This window comes from Girardinichthys multiradiatus, chromosome 2 (genome assembly GCF_021462225.1).
Source record: "Girardinichthys multiradiatus isolate DD_20200921_A chromosome 2, DD_fGirMul_XY1, whole genome shotgun sequence".
Classification (NCBI taxonomy): Eukaryota; Metazoa; Chordata; class Actinopteri; order Cyprinodontiformes; family Goodeidae; genus Girardinichthys; species Girardinichthys multiradiatus.
Genome location: NC_061795.1, coordinates 42,153,029 through 42,167,232, shown reverse-complemented (window position 1 = coordinate 42,167,232; position 14,204 = coordinate 42,153,029). Strand labels below are relative to the sequence as shown.

General features: G+C 39.4%; 1 long non-coding RNA gene across 1 annotated transcript; it reads right to left on the bottom strand.

Moving 5' to 3' along the window:
* Positions 1-10,599: 10,599 nt before the first annotated feature.
* On the bottom strand, positions 10,600-11,868 carry LOC124861241. The gene is made up of 3 exons (XR_007036568.1): positions 11,785-11,868; positions 11,561-11,613; positions 10,600-11,265 (listed from the first exon to the last, which is right to left on the bottom strand). It is a non-coding gene; the product is annotated as an uncharacterized LOC124861241 (long non-coding RNA).
* Positions 11,869-14,204: the final 2,336 nt, after the last annotated feature.

The window sequence follows — 14,204 nt, the reverse complement described above, 5'->3', positions numbered from 1 at the left end:
TCGGGTTATTTTTTCATTAGCTTTTAGTAATGTGTACCTCAGTTAATTGAGTTTGTTTAATTGTAGTGCCCACTTTGTGAAACTATACAAAAAAAAGTTTGATCAATTTTATTTCTGCTTAATTTCAAGGGACTCATTTTTGGCCCGCAGGTACCAGAGCAGAGTTCTCATTTATAAAAACATCCAGACTTATGGATGATTTCACAGAATTATGTTGTTCCTAAAAGTGGCTTCAGGTAGAGAGTTCATTAATTACTGATTATATAAAACGCTTACCTGTCAGCTAAAAACGCGTTTCCTCCTAATTCTCCCATTTGCAAGGTCTTACAGCAGCGCCAATGCATCCATCGCACAGCATGACGCATGAGTGTCACCACATTTTTTAAATGTTTACAGCACTCAGTGTTATTGCCTCACACCTTGTCATGATATCTGTGTTAATCTGTGGTACATATCACCAAGGTGATCATCGGTGAGAGGAATGAGGGGGTGAAAAAACTTCGATGATATGTTGTGTGGACTTCAATTTGAAGATTTTAGTTGGCTTACAGGTCTTTTTCTATATATATGAAAGGTCCTCATGTATATGGCTCTCCAGCGTAAGCATAAATAACACTACAGTTTTGAATGATTATGATACAGTTGATCTATGGTTAAAGTTTGATTATGGAGTGAAATTGAATGTCTGAGAGGAATCATGATGCAGTGTGTTTTCATTTACCCACTTAACCATCTGTTTCGCCACATTCCCCAGTCTCCAAAACAAGCGTAGGTATGGGTCAGAGTTTGCACAGATCACAACCTCTGCGTTAAGAAAGTGAAGTATGTTAGGGTATGTATGGTGAGTGTAAGACATCCATTGTAGTTTGTCTTTACGTTGGGTGCGTGGGTGTGAATGTTTGTATGTGTACGCATGAAGGTGGGAATGTGTGATTGTGACTGTGTGCGCCTGATTTTTTTGTGTCTGGTTGGATCTTGGACTGCTCCCTCTCCTGGATCAGTTTAGGCCCCTCATCAAATTTGGGGCCTATTTCCTCCCTGCCACACTACCTGCCGGTGGTTGGTGTGGTGTCTCTGCCCACTGGTGTCCTTGAGGTTTTCTGAATCCGGTGGTGGGTGCTTTGGTGTGTGCTGGCTTACTCCCGGTGGCTGCTTGCTAGGGCCTGGACCCCTGGGCTCTATCGGGCCTCTGCTTGGGGAGTGATATGTCCCGGGGTCTCGGGTCTCTGGGTCCATGGCTGGATCTGCTCGGGCGTGGACGGCTGCCGACGAGGCCTGTGGGCTTGTCGCTGCCGCTCCCTGGGGCTTCTGCACTGTAGCTGCTAGGTCGTTCCCCTGGGACTCTCCCCTGCTCTTCTCTGGGGGGGTTGCGGTAGTCTGTGGCTCAGAGCTACTCTGTATCTGTCCCAGGTCCAGAGGGGCAGGTCTGTGGCTCCTCACACTCACTATTGAATATTTTTATGGAGAAACGTTGCATGCACAAGCGTGCTCACACTCAGACCCACAGGTGTTTAGATTCAGGTGTTAACAGACACACAATTGTTCTATATTGAGCCGCATTTACCATTAAATACATCTTGCATTTATATGTACTGTGTACTTCTTGGTAAAAAAGCTGGCATTATGAATGTTTTTGCAGGTGTAGAAGCAAGTAGGGTGTTATCGTATATTCTCTTCATCGATCTTTCTTTCCTCCATTCTTTTCTCCTTCTCTCCCCTTTTCCTTTTTGCCCCACCTGTCTCTCTTTTGTGCTTCTTTTTTTTCCCTTTTCATTTCTGTCTCCGTGTCTGTAACAATTGAAATAAACCAAAAGCATAATAAAGTTTCTTTTTATAAATATGAATAGTTTTAAAGCGTTAGCTGTATTGCTCCACTTGTAAAGTAAATCTGTTGGGCTTCTTCATGGCACAATTCTGACCGCTACTCTGCCGGACAGGACACAGTTAATAAAAAAAAAAGAAGAAAAAAAAGAAATAAATAAAGTGAAGTACGCCAGTTTCAGGCCCCATTTTGGGCGTACACCATGTTTATAAATGACACTCTTGATCAATTCCAGATATGGCACATTCTTTACACACAGTGGCTGTCCTTCCATAAATGCCACCTTGGGCAAGCTTTGTTCTAAAACTTAAAAATTAAAACAATTTTGTGATGTTCATGACTAGTGAAATAATTGTATAGATTGCCTGACTATGTATCATACTTTTAACATTAGTATCAATCTAAGGTAGTGCTCCTGTTGAAAAGGCATTGAAGCAATGTTTTCACAAATAGAATATATTTTTGATAAATTTTAAACTGTATTCCAAGAAAGGTTTGATCAGTCTAAGTATTTTGGATAGTGTACTAGCTTACACAATGCAAAACACTAAGGGGTGCCAATACCCATTGGACATGCAAACAATGAAAAAGTTGTTTGGGTTTGAAGCCTGGCCATGAGCCTGTTCCTGGCCAGGCTACCGTCCAGGCTAAATGTCATTCACTTTTGTGGAACCGACTGGAGTTTAAACCAGGAATCAATGCTTAACCTCATCGTTTTGTGAGACACATGAGCCCTCATGCAGGTTTCTCTTACCAAAGTCAATACTGGATCTTTAAGAAGGAACTGGTCTTCCCAACTGAGAAGAACGTTCTTATGAAGGCAGGGCTAATAGTCCCCGTTCAGCTTTAAGCTAGAGTGGCCTCTGCTCACAAGTGCTACCCCATCTCACATAACTGGAACAGTAAAAAAAAAAAGTACTGATAGTGCTCTCAGAAATAAGACAATTATAAAGATCACTTTATTAAATAGTTTTTTGTAAATACAAACTTGCATCATGTGTTCATTGGTACATGCTTTTCACAAGTGGCCTAGGAAAATAGACATAATGGTCATTTGATCATTTTAAGTTGAATTTTAACTTTAGTAAATATTTGTTAATGAAAGATTAAATCACCATTAAAAACTTTTTTTTTTTTCCTTTTCCCATAATATTGCTTTTCTGAGAAATGAATGGAACTACAAACTTTTCTACTTGAGCCCAGAATGGTGCCTTATGCCTGGACTTTATGCCATGAAGCATATTGGGCATTCCGGACACTGTATAACTTGAAGAGGTTTATTCTGAATAGACCGTCCCAAATGAATTTGGTTACACTCTCATCAGGAAGATTTGTGTGATTTGGAACATATTTCTGCTGTTGTGTTTGTAGAAAACCAGGGTCATGACGGTTACGGTATTCAGTAGGAGGAAAACTTGTCTATTGTCTGTTTATCTGTGAAGGTACCTGTTCTGGCCAAAGATTATTCAGGTGTTGCTTGCTGTGTCCAAGAATATGATGGAAGATGGGTTGGTGCTGGACCTGTTGTGGGCAGTGATAACCACTGGGGCAGCCTGGCTGAATCTGCTGTGGAGGAGGATGTCCCAGACCTATATGGGGTCCTGGACCTTGTTGCAAGAGCGACCAGAGTGGCCCAACCTCAGCTGAACTCTGTTTCCTGCGTTGCAACTTGCCACAAAGGAATGCGAGCGATCCTGGTCTACGTGGACTATAATATTTTTCTTTAAAAAATGGAAGCCGACAGACTGAAGTCGAGACCAGGCTTGGCACCATCATGGCTGGGCCTATGTTTTAGAGGGTCCTTGATGAAACCTTTATGGTCAAACATGTAACGACTACCAGTTCCATCTCGGCTCTGAAACCTGCTGAACCTGGGAGGGGAAATGCCACTGTGCCTCAGGTCATCAGATTTTTTTGTAGTTATACTGATTCCTTTAAACAATGGGAAGCAAGGAAGAGGTAAATTCAGTCTAAATTCAATCTTTTCAGGCATCACTATTGAATGGTCTTGTAATGGCAATGCCTCATGGGGCCATCTAACAGGAACATTACATGGTTGTTGATGAGGTTTCTGAGGTGGCTGCTAATGTGGGGTCTGGGGCAGCCCCTGACGGTTAAATTGTTAATCAGAGTTTCTTTGGCCATAGCTCTTTATAACATTTTCCGTAAGTCTTAACCAAGGTCGGCTCTGAGCATCTTGAGGTTGCATCTCAATGTGGATGTTTTGTGTGGGCTGATGATTAAAATTCTCAAAAGTGTTTTTGACAGCTTGCCATGCTTTAAGTTCTGAACTATCAACTGTGAACAAAAAAGAAACAATATTAAAAAATATATAACATTTGTATAGAGAGTTATTTTAAGTTAAAGAAAATCCTACCAAAAATATACCATTGTATTCTGACTGCAATTAAACATTTTACAGAATATGACAGGAAAAGTTGGGCATTTGGTCAATAAGGACAGGCCTACTAGGTATGTCCAAGTAAACAAGATCAACAAGGTAATGTAATTTGGGAAATCGATAACAAAAAAACCTCAGATTCATTATAGTGAATATATTTTAAATCATTTGTTAATTTTGAACACTTTGGTTCAAAGCTAATGAAAATTAAAATTGTCAAAATTTGGAATTACATAAGAAAAGAAGATTACAAATGTTATGGCAGTGTTAGGTCTATTCAACCATAGGGTAGACTGCTGACTTGACAAAGAAAAATGCAGTTCATCAATATTGTACTTAATTGGAATGCATGTCATTATTAGGATTAATTCAGAATACCAGTTTGAAATAAAACAAGCCAGGCTTACCTGTTACAAATATGGAATCATAAACAACTTCACTCAACAAGCAAACCAGCAGCAGTCAAGAGAGAAATCACGAAGTCATTTAATCATGACATTTTTTTACGTTTCATAAAAAGTTTTCAAATTCATGTAAAAAAAATTGGTACCTTTTAAAGAGGAACCCAGCAGACAAGGCTGCAGCAGCTGCACCTCTTAAACCATCCATCTGCTTTTGCTGATGTGATATGTGGATTTAATCTTCTCTTTCACAAACAAACCTATTGATTGCTCCACAAAATCATGCAAAACTGAAAAACCTATGTGCATGACAATTCTGTTGTTTTCTCCCTGTCTCTGGGGGGGCTCTTAAGTATAAACAATCCTGTTCTTCAAGGAAAAGGTTTAATAGAAGCAGAAAAGGGGCTAAAATCCAAACAATGGATAACCAGGTGTAATAACTTGATGTGGTTGCCTTGGAAAAGAATGCTGGAGAGTGGCAATCAGAGGGATTTTTAAAAGAACCTTTCTTTAATTCCTGTAGATGGCAGCAATGCAGCCTTTAGGGTATCAGCTTCAACTCAGAAAAGAGGAGCTGCAGATCACCATAAAGTGCTACATTATAATGTAGTATTGTTTCAGTTGCTTCAGGTTATTATTGATATTATTCAGAGAAATTAATGTCTAAACTGAATGGCTGATGACTTTTTTTCATTCAATAATAAAACCAAGAATATTTCATTGGAAGTTTGACACCATCCAGTAGTATGAATTATTTCATGATACTGCACTGTCACTCTATCTCTTATTGCATCCCGTTTAAAAGAGGCAGGTTTGCTGAGTTAGGGTAAGGGAGAAATTTTGGAAAGCAAATTAATCAGGATATTCTGCAGCAGTTGTCATAGCACGTAGCCAGACCTTTCATATTATCCATGCTGAGAGGCTGTTTAGATCAGGAGTGACACCAAGGTGAGTCAATGGTGCATCAAAGATTGATCACCAGCCTTGGTCATGCTTTCTGGTGTGATGAGCTGAGCATGCAGTATTCTGGCTGAATGATGATGATTTATAGCCTACAGGCTTTCACTTGTTTATGCACCTTTCTTTTATTTGTCAGTTGATTTACACCTGTGGACATTAGATGCCTGCGGTTGCAGAGTTTGCTGTTTGATTAATAAGACTGATTCAACTAGGCATAGCCCTCTCTGCTTTACATCATCACTTTGGTAGATAATGTCAACTGGTGAAAAGGAAAGATACAGCTACACCTGGTTACGGACATGAAAAACAGCACCTGTGCTGGTTTCTGGTAGAATGTCATGGGGTTTGTCACACCAGTTCAACGGACATGTAAAATGTGCTTTGAATAGCGAGAGTTTATGTTGTTTATTGGGATTTTAATGTGATACACCAGCACAAAGTGGAACATAATTGTGAAGGGGAAGGAAAATGATACATGGTTTAAAAAGTTGCATGCAGGGCCTCTGACTGAACACTTTCTGAAACCATCTTTCACTGCAATTACAGCTGCAAGTCTTTTAGGGCTTGTCTTTACCAGCTTTGCACATCTTGAGACTGATTTCCCTTTCTGCATCAAATAATAGCTCAAGCACAGTCAAATTTGATGAAAAGCACTGGTGAATACCAGTATTCAAAACTTGCCAAATATCCTCAATAAGTTTTTAGTCTGGACTTTGACTGGGCCACTTTAACGTGATTATGCTTGGATCTAAATCATTACATTGCAATTAGGGCTGTATGCTTAGGGTAGTGGTCCTCCTAGGAGGTGAACCTCCACCCCAGTCTCATATTTTTTGCCGCCTCTAACAGCTATTTCTCCAGGACTGACTTGTATTACGTTCTATCCAACTATCAGCTCTGACAAGCTTCCCTGTCATTGCTGAAGAAAAGCACTGCTTCAGTGAAACATTGTGGTAGAAGCTTCTTGATGTGGAGATGAGGTTTTCAGGGTGATGTGAAGTGTTAGCTTTCTGCCATTTATAGTGTCTCATATGTAGACCAAAAAGTAGGAAAATGGTCTAATCTGACCCGAGCATCTTCTTTGTTTGCTTGTGCCCTCTGTAGCTTATGGCAAACTGTAAATGGACTTAATAAAGCTTTCTTTCTTCAAAGGCTTGTTTTCTTTCTACTGCATGAAGGTTAGATTCATAGAGTGTGGGACTAATACCTGTCCTTTCTGCAGAGTCTCCCACCGGTGCAGCGGATCTCTAAAGCTCCCCTGGGGTCACGGTGAGTCCCTTGGCTGCTGCTTTGAATAATGCTCCTCTTGCCCATTCTGTCCCATATAGTTTGGTGGGTGGCCGGGCCTTGGTATTTTTCCTGTTCTTCGTGATGCTGTTTGTTCTAGCGTCTCTCACAAACCTCTGAGGTCTTCACAGAACAACTGGATTTATGCTGGTTAAACTGCACATGGGTTGGTCTATTATATTATTTAGGATGCATTTGTTTTCCCTGGATTTTATTTGGGCGTATTAGAGTGAAGGGGGCACAGTTTTCAGATTGAAATTTTAAAACTTTCAAAAACCATGCATCTTTTTCCTTGAACTTCACTATTATGCAAGACCTAATTAAATATGAAAATAATTACAGAACTGTTGAATTCTGCATCTGATTAAAAATTATGTTTTCATTAAATCTGTTTTATTGTTCATGACAACACCATCTTTTTATTTGCTGTTAGGAAGCTATACTCTCTCTGAAGTAGAACTGTTAATGATAAGGGAGAATGGAGATAGTTGTAACATTTTGTCTGAGATATTTTAAGGCAGTGTCTTCCAAATCTGACATAAACTGGATACAAATCTCTGACGTTAGACAAAGTAGCTGTTATTTTTTTCAACACAAACAGAAATAGTTTAGTCTCAAACACAGGTTGGAATGTTACTATTTACCAAATTGTCTGAGTTTTTGTGACAAACTCTGAGTTAAGATGTAACATTGTGAAATAATGTTTATACCAACATTTTGATACACACAAATTCCTTTATAATAATCTGTGTGTCTGTGTTCACAGTGATGCAAGTATGACTTCTGAGCATAGGCCTAATAATAAAAATGAAAATATTAGTTTATTTTTATTTTATCTTGCACTGTGAATTACAGTGGTGACAGACATATAGTCCACTTTTTTAGCTTTGATTATTTAAGTCTTCTGATGTAAGTCTTCCAGTCACATAAGCAACTGAAAAGTTAGTTATTTTATGTAAGTAATTCAGTGATACTCACCTTATATTAGCATATATTTAGAACCTTAATGCTCCAGAAAAAAAAGAAACTTAATTTAAAACCACTTTGGCACAATACAAATCAGGTCCTTACAATAAAATATTGGAATATTTTAAAAAATAAGCTCAAACAAAAGGCCAATATTGTACAGTGCAATGCAGACAAATGCAATAGGCCACAATGACCATGAAATAATTAAGCAAATAAAGACATTAATGAAAATTGGAGGTAGAGGAGTGTAAAAACCAGCAGGGGGCACACAAGGACCAAAGTCCACATCACTTATGATGTTTGAGGAAAGACTGAATGCATGACCTGCTCTGTAGTTTAATATTTTAAATCAAATGCTTCACAGATTATCATGGACCATTATATGTCATAATTTCTTTAACACCTTTTGTATCATTTAGATTTAACCAGAGAAATCACAGAACTTTTTCTTTCAAGGGCTTCACATCAGTGTTTAGGACATTTCACTTCACAGATGTTTATCATTACCTTTTTAAGTACAGCTTAATTACTTGTATTGTATGTAGCTGCACTTTTTACACAAAGTTAGACAAAAGATAAATGAGAATCAACCACAAACCTTCATTTGTTTTATTTTGTCTTAAATGTTTTACTAATAAAAAACTAAAAGGTGTAGAGTGAATTTTTATTCAGCTCCTTTAATGTTTAACATCTTAATACATTCCTGTACAACCAAGTAAACTGCCTTTAAAAGTCACTCAAGTAATAAACTGTGTAGTTTATTCTCAGTATAAATGCAGCAGATCTGTGAAGGCCTCAAAGCTTTTTTAGATAACAGTGAACAAACAGCAACAGAAAGACCATACAAAAGACAGGTCAGGGGTTAAGTTGTGGATAAGTTTAAAGCAGGGTTAGGTTATAAAACAATGGCCCAGGCTTTGAACATGTCATCACATCCTGTAATAACTCTGGAGAAGCTCCAGAGATCCACAGCTCAGGTGGAAGAATCTGTACAGGACATGACACCTTTGCATTTCACAAATCAGGGCCCATATTCAAAATGAATCCTAAGACTAAGAGTACCTTCTAGTGATGTCAGTCTCAGAAAAATCGTGGAATTTCCTTAAATTTTAAGATTTTTCTTAGAATTTTTTGTAGTTTAAGCAAGATAAAGTTATTCAGGAAGCCCCGCAGGCCTTAGGATTGCTCCAAACATGAGGAAATGTTAAAAAGTAGCGAGGAGGACTTTTTGTGAGCTTAAGAGTGTCTTAAGCAGCCAAGACAGAAAGACAGAAAGGAGAGATATTCTCCTAAAATGAACAACAGCAAATTAATAAAACGCTACCGGCTCGATGACGCTGGGATCCATCCCCTTAATAGTCGAGCAAATGAGCACATAAACTTCTATAACAATCATACAACTATTAATATAGAAATAAGGTTTACCTTACCATCCCCCTAGGGCAAGATTAAATAGTTTAAGTGGCAGGACATGTTATAGGTACACCTCTAATAAGGTAATATTAGGAAGGATAAATAATTACAATAAATAAAAAGTGAACAATATTACAAACAATATAGTACAGAATTATTTAAATATTTACAGACTTAAAATGCTTTAAAAAAATGTGGAAAAAAAAATCAAATTTATAAAACAAACTCTAGATGAGATTGAGATGAGTACAATAATCTAACCACAATATACACAGGATATGTAAATGAGAATAGACATTTGCTGTACTGTACATGATGTCAGTAGACTAAGCTTAAATGGTCATCTACAACACTCCCTGTCTGCGGAGAACTTCTCTGGTGTGCTGCCATCTCTTCTCTTGCTTCTGAATGCAGCAGGTGCCAAAGCTGCTCACATTCCAGACTGGTGGTGAAAGCAGAGGGAATGATGCATTGACCTGCTCGTTTGTTTGCACCATGATCCCAGGAACAAATCTACCTTTTCAACACTCTTCACCACCAGCAGGCTCTGCTCCTCTGTTCAATTGTCTCCACCTTCCCTCCCTCCATTTTGGTCATTTTCCAAACTAAACATTATACAAGAAAGCAATTATAGTAAATGCATTTTAAAATGAAAAATTCATATGAAATAGATGCAGTATAAAAACCAGTTTCTCTCAATTACTAGGAGCACATTTGTTTTGCTTCTTGAACCAATCACAGCTCTTAGAAGACACCTGGCCAACAGGACAGTGTTAACATAAATAGCAGTAGGAAGACCATTTTGAAACTAGTTTAAAATGTTAATTGTGGGGAAGAAACATGAAACACCAAGTAGTGCAATAGAGCAAGATGGACTCCACAACCACAGCTTCCCAGCTAGTTTGACTAAAGTTCTTAACGAGACTAGAGTTTCCAGATCACAGGCAGAAAATTTATGTTCAAAACTAGAAAGCATATTGAAATATTTGAGTCATTTTCTTGAGCAGCATCAGGAAGTCAAATTTGACTTTAGCACAGCCAGAAACCACTGGACACATTTGCTTGTCATCTAAATTTGTACAATAACCACCCAGTGCCAAATTTGGGTCCAAATAGTTGACCTTCAGTAATCATTACCCACCTGCGGACATGAGTTTCCAACCTTAAAAACCACTCCTTTGATTACATTTACACCAAGGACATTCCGTCTCATGCTGAGTAGCAACGCCACTTCTTGGTGGGAGCATTAACTCCACTTAAAAAAAAAAATAAGCTAGACCAAAAGTAATCCCACCCACCAGTATGCCAAGTCTGGCAGTGAATTCAAAAATCAGATGGGTCAGGAATTTTGAAAATGTTTTTTTAATGCATCAAGAGGATGGCAGTACATTTGTTTCCACAACTGCTTAACCTGTAGTATCCCATTAAGGCGGCTAGGATGCGGAGGCTCAGTTCTCAGCAAGAGCTCAAGTTTGAAGTCCTCAGGTGGTGAAGCTGTTAACCTTTAACCCACGGTTTTATTCCAGGATGACTTTATACACAACACCCAGCCATCTTTGGTAACTGTTTCGTTGCAGTCATTTGAAGGTGGTTTGTGATGAGTGCCATGATGGTGGTGTCCAAATACACGACTCAGAATGTGGGACAGACTAAACATTTGAGGGTGGTGTCCTGGGGCATGATGGTGTGGTGGGTGTTGATGGTGGTGAGGACAGTGATGGGGTCGCAGACAATACCGTAGCCGGCAAGAAGGATGCTGCGGTTTGGGGGTTCAGGACACTGTGGCGGATGGGCTGGTGGGCAAGGACATTTTGAGGGATGCGGGTACCCTGGCTCTTGAGGTTTTGGCGGATGGGGCCTGGGACAGGGTTTAGGAGGATGAGGGGGATCAGATTTTTGGCAGCGCTTTGGCAGATAAGGAAGATGGTGTCCATGACAATGAGGCGTTGTTGAATCTGGAGACTGGACATCTGATGGCTGAAACTGATGCTGGTGAGGGTCCAACCTTTCAACTGCAAAAGAAAGAGCAACCCTAAATGAAGCCAAGACTTAAGGGACAACGACTGGTACCAAGACATATACTTTGATAATTTTTAAACCTTGCAACAATGGGCATCTTTACCAGCGTCTACCACAACAAATACAGAAGAACACAGTCCTTAAAAAAAAATGAAATAAATAAATCACTTGCTAAAATCATGATGTCCACATCAAATGGACCCAGGTTTGTCATATAACTAATCATTCGTGTTTAGCCTCACTTGAAGTGTTGCAAGAAGAAACACCCAAATAATATTAAAGGCTTACCTCTGAAGATAACTGAGGAGTAACTCACTTCATTCAGCAAGAATATATATATACTGTGAAGCACAAAAAATAAAATCAGTTTTTTTTAAAACAATGATTTAAAGAGGGTTCAAGTTTAAATTTATTCCTTGGTATTAAAAACACAGCAGGCATGACTGCAGGACCTCTGAGCTACAATTGCTGAATTAGTCTGTGGCATTAGAGCACACCATAAACAAACCCACCAGTTAGTCCAGCTAAGAAAAGACTTTGCAATGCAAAGCTAGAGAAAGAATAATGTCCTGCCACTTTTATGTGGTTCCTGCCTGCAGGTGGCTCCCAGGTGTTATCAATCCAGTAACTCAATAAAAAGTTAAGCAGGGTCATTCTGCTGCTTACAGGTGCGATCACTTTGTTTGACTGCTGTTAGGGTTTTTATGACTTTTTGTATTGTTTATCACTCATCTAAGTGCTTCTCCCTCCTTACATGTTACAGGAAGGGAGATGGTCACAAGAATGAGTTATGCTTTTATTCTTTTATTCTTTTATTATTTTACTAGCAGCATCTGGGGGCTATTCAACAGGTCCCACTTCCCACTTCCTCTGTTTGTTTATAATCAAGACACATGAACCCTAACCTTTCTGACCCCACACACACACACACACACACACACACACACACACACACACACACACACACACACACACACACACCCACCCTGAATGTTTGTTGAACTGTGTGTGACCAAGCATGTATAAATAAAGAGAGAGGGGTGCCAACACTTTGTAGTTTTGCACTGCAGAATGTGACCTACCCTTGCCGCAAGTATAACTGACTCTGTGTCGTTCCTTACCTCTGAGTTGACTAAATAATACCTATCATTAATTTGGTCCTTCGGAGCCGGATATTATAAGAACTAAACTGATTTTATCTTTCTTTGCAGTGACTGGCGGATCTCCGGGAACAGCCTGACGTCGAGTTAAGCGCTGCCGCACAGCTGCATCTAGGCCTGGTGACTGAAAGACCCGGTGTGTGACGTTCGCATCTGGCCGGTGGATTATTGTCTTACTCGGTGCCGGGTGACTATGGAGGTCCGACAGAGTCACCTAGAAGTCAACTCCGAGGTGAGATAGTTTTAAAGTACAATACATGAGATAAGAGTAAGCACTGTATAAATGAAAGAAGAAAAGTATTTAGAAGTCATTTGGTAGTGTGTCGCCGCAAGGACACTGCTTTGGAAAGGTTTTATTTCGCCGCAAAGAAATAGTGATAAATTTGGGTAGCTATCTCGCCGTAAAGAGATTAAAAACGACTAGGCTGGATAATTTGGTTGGTAACATTCCGCCGGAAGGGAATGAAATTAAGTGTTAAATAATAAAGGGAGCTCATAAACTAAGCTAGGTCGACCATACATATTGCTGAAGGGACATAAATATGTTAAAATACTAACTGTGTGACTGTGTTTTATGTGTTTGGAAGACTAAGCATTTTGGAAGAATCTTAGTAGGATTCTGCTGGTCTTGTGTTTTCTTTTGCCCAGAATAGAAAGACGTATTGGTGATTCTTGGAGATAAAGGTTGGGTTTAATCCCAGAAAATTAACACCGCTGCAAATTAGTCGCAGTAGAAGGGCGTGTTAATGTCCCCTCCTTGAATCTCATGCCAGTGAATTTCTATTTGGGACATTTATAGTATTGTGAACTACAATTAAACATCATGGGGAAGAAACAAAGTAAACTAATTAACTTAGAAGGAGATGTAAAATTTATGGAGAATTATGTAAAAGGAGCAGGTATGATCTGTCATAGATGGAATAAAAAACATGGTTTCTTGGGTAAACTAAATATTAACGATATCTTAAAATTGCAAAGGGATTTAAAATTAGAAATAATGAATACCAAGAAACCAACAAATGGCTGGAACAAAGTAAATTAAGAAACATGCAGAGGCAAGATAATGAGGGGAAGCGACAGGAGAAGCTGACAGCTGCAGTCTTGGTGCGCCCACATGAGGAAACAGTGGTCGCATCCAGACAGCGAGGTGTTCAGCCCCCTGCCGTGCAGGAAGCAGGACAGAAGGCTGGAGCACAACAAATTGGAGGAAAGATGGAAGGAGCTGTAGCAGTTCCTACAACTCCTATAAGTAAGCAAGAAAAATTAAGTAATCCTTTTAAAACAGAAGAACAGAGCTCTTCTAGTGAGCCCTGGTCTCCTAATTCCTGGTGGGACACAGGAGTGCGAACTAGGAGTAAAAATAAGAAAATTACCCCCAGCATGTACCCAGGCGAAGCCTTAATGGCTTACGAACAGAAATTTCATCCATCTGAAATAAATTTAGAGGGAGATATGAGGCATTAACAAGCTCTGACTGGAAAGTAGATCCTAACACAGGATTCTGGAAACTCACTCTAGGGTGGATAGTCAAAGTTCATCCAAAGACACATTTGGATGAGGCAAAGTGACAGATACAGGGCCTAGCTGAAAGCAAAGAGAGCAACAAGCACCCTGCCTTAGCTGCTGTCCCACCTGAACTGTGGTCCCAATCATCGACTGATGTAGGACTTATAAAGGGGTTTCCACCATATAAGGTTAAATTAATATCTGAAGAACGGCCAGTAGTTCGCCAGTATCCCTTGAAACCAGAAGCTGAAGAGGGTATTAAGCCA